A 6,458-nucleotide genomic window follows, 5' to 3' on the forward strand; every position below is an offset into this window, starting at 1 on the left:
AAGTTAGCTATTATTTTTGTTTTTGTTAAATTTGTTCATAGTTTCTTCTAATTTAAATATTAGGGGAGAGTTAAAAAAAAACCAAACAAAAATCAAAAAAATTAAAAATCCAAAAATAGTGTTATTTTTGTTTTATTTCTTTTTCAGAAAATATGAAAAATCCAAAAATATTGTGTGCTAAATTTTTCTTGTAGTTTTGTTTTGTCTTGAAAAGTGATTTCAGGTATAGATAAGACTCATGGAGTTTGTGTTGAAGATTTCTGAGCCAAAGCCTCGTCCGTGAGCATCGAAGAATTCGCATTCGAAGGAGCAAGAAATGAAGATTATTCTTTCGACATTCAATCTTTCAACCCCTGAAGCAAGGTGAAGCTGAAATTGAAGATTATGTGTCGGATTGCATTGAAGCCTCCTCAATCAGCCTGCTGCTATCTTAAACCTGCTGAAGTGATCCAGAAGATTTGTTCTCTCTGATGTTCTCTCTGAAGATTCTCAAGTTGAAAGCGCCATCTTTCAAGAATCAATACGTCAAGCCTTCTCACCTAATGTGCTTTCAATGCCAAAGTATGAAGAAAACCTCAAGTGCTCAAGATGAAGTCTTTCATTGAAGATTCATATGTTCATCCTGATGTTGTGAAGAAATCGAAGGTTAAAGCTGAAGCCAAGCTCCCATTGAAGATTGACAGGAAGAGCCAGCTACTTTTTAGGGGGAGCTTGTTGGGTCATTAAGAAAAGAAAGTTATAAACCAAGGGGGATATTGTTGGGTCAAAAATATGGTTTATACTTTACTTTTCTGGGCAATTATATTTTTCTGTAATATTTTTGGAGTTTACGGTCATGTTTACGGTTGAGTTTACGGCCGTAAACACCTTACGGCCGTAAACCCATTTACGACCCATGTTCTCCAAGTATAAATATAGGTGTTAGGGTGAGGAGTAGAGATTGATGAACACGAAGAGAGTTTACGGTCTAGAGAGAAAGGAGCGTTTGTGTGTGTGAATCTTGTGTAAGGAATTTAATTCATATTATCAATACATTCAAGATTTATATTATTCTTCTTCTCCTTCTCTTTTATTTGATCTGGCATCATCCGTTTGATTGGGTTTCCGCACCATCAAACGGATCTGATCGATACACGGGAAGATTAGGGACTTACAGAAACCTTATGACACTTAGATTTTTTTTTTGTGGTGTATGTGTTCCTATCCATGTGAATTTTTTCATAACCATAATCTTAAGACAAGGTTAGTGACAAAACCAAACTCATATTGACTGAACCTATCTAAACTTAATTTATTGCTACTCGGTAGCACCAGGGCCTACCATGTCTTCCAACTTGTTGAACAACTCATCCTTACTGATCAATGAACTTTCACCGACCAAGGTGCTTTTACCTATGCAAACAATTAAGAACTCTTAGAACTCACATGCATAGTCAACTTTAATTAGAATTGGCACAAAAAATAAGAATATGTCAACACGATAGTTACAAACCTCAAGTCGTGTTGGGGGTGAGCGCGGTGCAGTTCGGCGCGGTTATTAGCTAAAACCTCACCACTAACCACAAATGCCGTTAATCCATTTTCAAAACCGCTTAGTGCAGTTATTTTTGCGGTGCGTTTTGTTTTTGTTTTTTTTTGGTGCTGCAGTTATTAACCGCATGGATTTGGTGCGGTTATTTTGTGTGTGTTTTAACCATTGTTTAGAGGTCAAACGATTTTAAGAGTTCAAACATATTAGTTATAATGATAAAAAAACCATAAGGTATAAGACAATTAACTTAAATCACAAACAACTAATATCTTAAAAACGTCAAATCAATAGTAATTAACAATAAATATCATAAAATTGTCTAATTTCATAATTTTTCAAAGTTAAACATAACAAAAAACCAACACTTTCGTCTTCTAGTATTTTATCCATCTTTCATCCATGAAACTTGTATTATTTTTAATATTTAATATATTAATAATTAATAAAAAAATTGTATATAATATATGCGGTGTGGTACGGTTTTTTGCGGTTTTTGAAAACTAATAACCGCATTGCATCGCAAATTTGCGGTTTTTGAAAAACAGAAAACCTCACTATCAGTTTTTATTGCGGTTGCGGTTAATTTTAGTTGCGGTGTGGTTTTTGCTCATACCTAAGTCGTGTGCTAGTAATAGGTTTACTCTTGATTAGTTTTTAAAACTTTTCAAGATCTTTAAGACTCCCACCGACATCTTGACATATAAGTTTCTCTTGTCATGAAACATTACTTGACAAACAAATATTCAAGAGTTAGTACGATTTCTTATCAAGACAAAACACTTCACACAATTGGTCTTAGTTGGTCTTTGTCTTATCCAAGACATCACAACTTACCAATTTCAAATGTACAAGAGTAAGAAACATTTTACTCTACATTTGTTGATATTTCACTCAATATACAATTTTGAATGATGACTCTAAGATTTGATTTTGGAATGAAGTATGATTCATCTTAATCGATTTAACCATTTTAACAATTCAAGATTCCTCTTCTTAGCCATACAAATGTACTAAGGTCTCCTTAGAGGATCAATTGTGATATGGTTTTCATAATCATTAAGATGATCATAAAACACGATACTCAAGTACTCTCCCATCTTTTCAGATTGGAGAAACTTTTATCTTTCTGCCGACTTTGATTCTTCTTATTCGTTCTGCTATACAATGAGACTTTTCAATGACTCAGAATTATACTTAAGCTTGTAAGCATAACCATATTTACTAACTTTAGTAAACCATAACGAATAGTCTTATCATTCTTTGTGGTGGACCTGACCAGCGCACAACCAAGTGTACCCGACCCCATAGTCCTTCACTTAACTCACCTTTGTATGTGAACAAGGAATTAGTCCTAATTTCCCAAAGACGAAGGTTCTCATTCATCATACAATACAAGTTCAATGATACCAAGTTTCTGTCCAATTGAAACTTGGGTGATGAGAATCTTTCCTTATTTGGTAAATTTAGACACTACCATAGACGAAAGAATCAAATCCATATTGCTAGAAATACAAACATCAAGTTTCACATATGTCATTGCAAGGAAATATAAAATAAGTTATTTTATTTTCTTTATTTATATAATTGCGGAAAAACTTTTCCTTACAATGTAATTACAAATGAAAACTACGTTATTATAAATTTCTAAGCAATCTATCATAACTCCTAAGCAGCAGCTCAAAAATCCGATCATCGAACCATACGATCGAAATCTATCTCTTCGCGATCAAATTCAGCCTTACTATTTCCTTTAAGCTTCCTTCTTTCTCTTTGATTATGCAAAACATCAAAATGTAATCTTATCACATCATGTATTAAGAATTTACAAATATGAACTTAATAGAGTAAGATAGTGGACTTACCTGAAGTAGAGTCAAACTTTTTGATCTCACCATTCTTATGATCCTTTAAGTAGATACGGTAGCTTCGTAACCAATGCCCCTTCTCTTGGCAATAGAAACATATGGAATCTTTGGGAATGGTACATGGGACAATATTGAACTTAGCCTTTCCCTTTCCCTTGGAAAGAGAAATCTTTTCGGGACTTCCATTGTTTCTGTAGCACCTGGTTCCTGGTATGTATTTTATTCTAGTATCTTGCATTTTGGCATTGGACACGGCGAGTTGAGGTCTAACTCGTCGAGTCGAAGCATATTAGACGCAGAAGTTTAATGACCTACTCGACGAGTCCGCGTCCAGACTCGGCGAGTAGGCGCTGTCTGGACAAAACCCTAGATGAGGGTTTGCATCCTATTTAAACCACATATTTAGCCTCCCTTTCGTCCCCAAATTCTTCCAGAACTCCCCATAGCAAACCCTAGTCGTTTTTGAGAAGATCTAAGGCATTTTTGGTGGATCTTGCTAGTTGTGACCATAAGGAGGGAGGGAAAGACTTGAGGAAACAAGTGAAGAGAAAGGGAACCCGAGTTTGTGCATCTTCCACAGTTCATTGGAGGTATAAATCTGTAACCTTTATCTTTCATTTGATAGATCCCTTTTTGGGGAGATATAGGGCTTTTATAAGCCATTTTTGGTGACCAACCATGATTGCAAGCATGGTTGGGGGTTGAGGCTTCAGAATCAAGTCATTAAGGGAGTCACAAGGCAGTTAGGGGTTGCTTTTGCACCCATCTAAGGTCCCATGCATCTTAAGAGCTTATTTTATGTCATTTTGAGCTCAAAGTCCCATACATGCACATAAAGTTTGTAACTTTACATGCTAGAACGATTGAAGGAGCTTAGATCAGAGTTGTATGCTGGAAATTGAGAAATAAGACTTGGACGTGCCCGACTCGATGAGTCGTTCTTGGGACTCGACGAGTCCGAGGCGAAACTCCCCTTTTCTGTTAAGATTTGAAGGAACCCAGTTGAGCACGAGAAAGGTTTTTAGAGGGTCCAAGGGAGTGACCCAATGTATTGGACTTAGCCTTAGATCTGGAGTTCATTGGAATCGATGAGTGCAAGAACGGACTCGGCGAGTCCAAGGCAATTTCCTTGCAGTTGAAGATGGACTCGACGAGTTGTTCATACAACTCGACGAGTCAAGGACATGACTTGTTTATCAGATGAAGGTGAGCTCGACGAGTTGTTCATCCGGCTTGGCGAGTCAGATGAAGATTCATTTGACGTTCATAAGGGAGGGGGAACTCGTCGAGTCGTTGTTGAACTCGACGAGTAGAGTTGTGGATAAGGTCGGGTAAAGTGTTAGGGACTCGACGAGTTGGCGGCCCAACTCGACGAGTCGGGTCAACTGAAAGTTGACTTTGACTTGGACTTGGTTAGGGGTAAAATAGTCATTTTACCCTAAGAGTAGATATCAGATTCTAACTGAGTGTTTTGTGGGATTATAGCTGGAGGTTTACCGGAGCAGCAGTCAGTCAGTTGTCGAGCAGTTTTTCAGCCGTCAGCCTTTCGAGGTGACTTACCTTCCAGTAGCAGTGGGTCTACGGCCACAATGCCGGCCCACTAATAGGAGCTGTATATGAGATGTTTGTCCTTGTGATATTCATCTAGACTTGCTGCTACCTGTCATGTTTTATGTGCTAGCATATTATAATATTATGTGAAATTTTGTACGGGGGGGGGGGGGGGGTGAAATAGTCCCCGGCTATCGGTCGATAGGACCCCAGGGGTAGTTTAGTACCCAACCATGCTAGCCAAATTATGATATATGTGATATGATATTATGTGGTAGTAGTAGGGGTGAAATAGTACCCGATTACCGGTCGACAGGACCGAAGGGGAGGCCAGCATCCAGATATGCTAGGCAGTATCCGGTCGACATGACCGAAGGGGAGGCCAACACCCAGATATGCTAGGCATTATCCAGTTGATAGGACCGGAGGAGTAGGTCAGGCACCCAAATATGCCTGACAGTATATGCATGTTATGTGATTTTATGGTATGTGGTAAGATGGGGGAACTCACTAAGCTTTGTTCTTACAGTTTTTAGTTTTGTTTCAGGTGCCTCTTCAGCGAAGGGGAAGGAGCCGATACGGTAGCTGCACATCATACACATACCCCAGATTCCGCACTATGAGTTTCATTGGGATTGTACTATGACATTATCACCATTTTACGATTTGGATTTTCAGACATTATACATGGTTTTATGAGATGTTGTGATTTGTCAATGTTTTTCCTATGAATGTTTTAATTATAGTAATTTATGAAAATGAATTTTTTGGACGCGGAAATTGGGTTGTTACAAGTTGGTATCAGAGCCCTGGTTTGAGGGATTCGGACACACCCTCGGAGGTGTCTGGACTCAAATCAAGGAATTAAAAGCTTTTACAAGAAAATGATTTTCTAAAGAATAAGTTAAAGATTTTTAAGAAAGAACGAAGTGTGTGATTTGTGCGACCGGCCGAGCTCAAGTAAGTTTTTCCCAAAGTACCCCTACAAGTTTATGTTATATTTATCAGCTTCAGTAGAACAGCATGCTAGAATAGGACTAAGGATCTAGGGATGATGCCTTATGTGCCTGCTATATGTGTTTCAGTTTATGTGTATTGCATGCTAGTATTGAGTAGACAGCAGTAGGATGGCCTATTTAGGTTATGCCTGATAGAATGAGCTTAGCATTGTATGCTAGTGCAGTTTCCTGTTACGAGGATAGGATTGCTTGAGGTCGTCCCCTTTTGTCTGAATGCTGCTTGCTTTGTGCTTTGTGGGACTTTGAGTGATGGGAGCTAGCTATTAGTTGAATATGCTAAAATCACATGTGATCAAGGTTGAATAATCTTAGAGGATTGGATTTGACTCTATTTCGCAGCTCTTGTTTGAGTCCTAATCGTTGTAGGGATGAGTCCCTTACTTGAAGGATTATCAGAGCCTCATTGCACGTGATTGTATTCAAGTAATGGCTGTTTGGCATTACAAAGAGGCCTTCAGTAGCCGAGGACTATTTTGGGTGGGGTTAGAGGTA

The sequence above is a fragment of the Lactuca sativa genome, chromosome 8, assembly GCF_002870075.4.
Source record: "Lactuca sativa cultivar Salinas chromosome 8, Lsat_Salinas_v11, whole genome shotgun sequence".
NCBI classification, from domain to species: domain Eukaryota; kingdom Viridiplantae; phylum Streptophyta; class Magnoliopsida; order Asterales; family Asteraceae; genus Lactuca; species Lactuca sativa.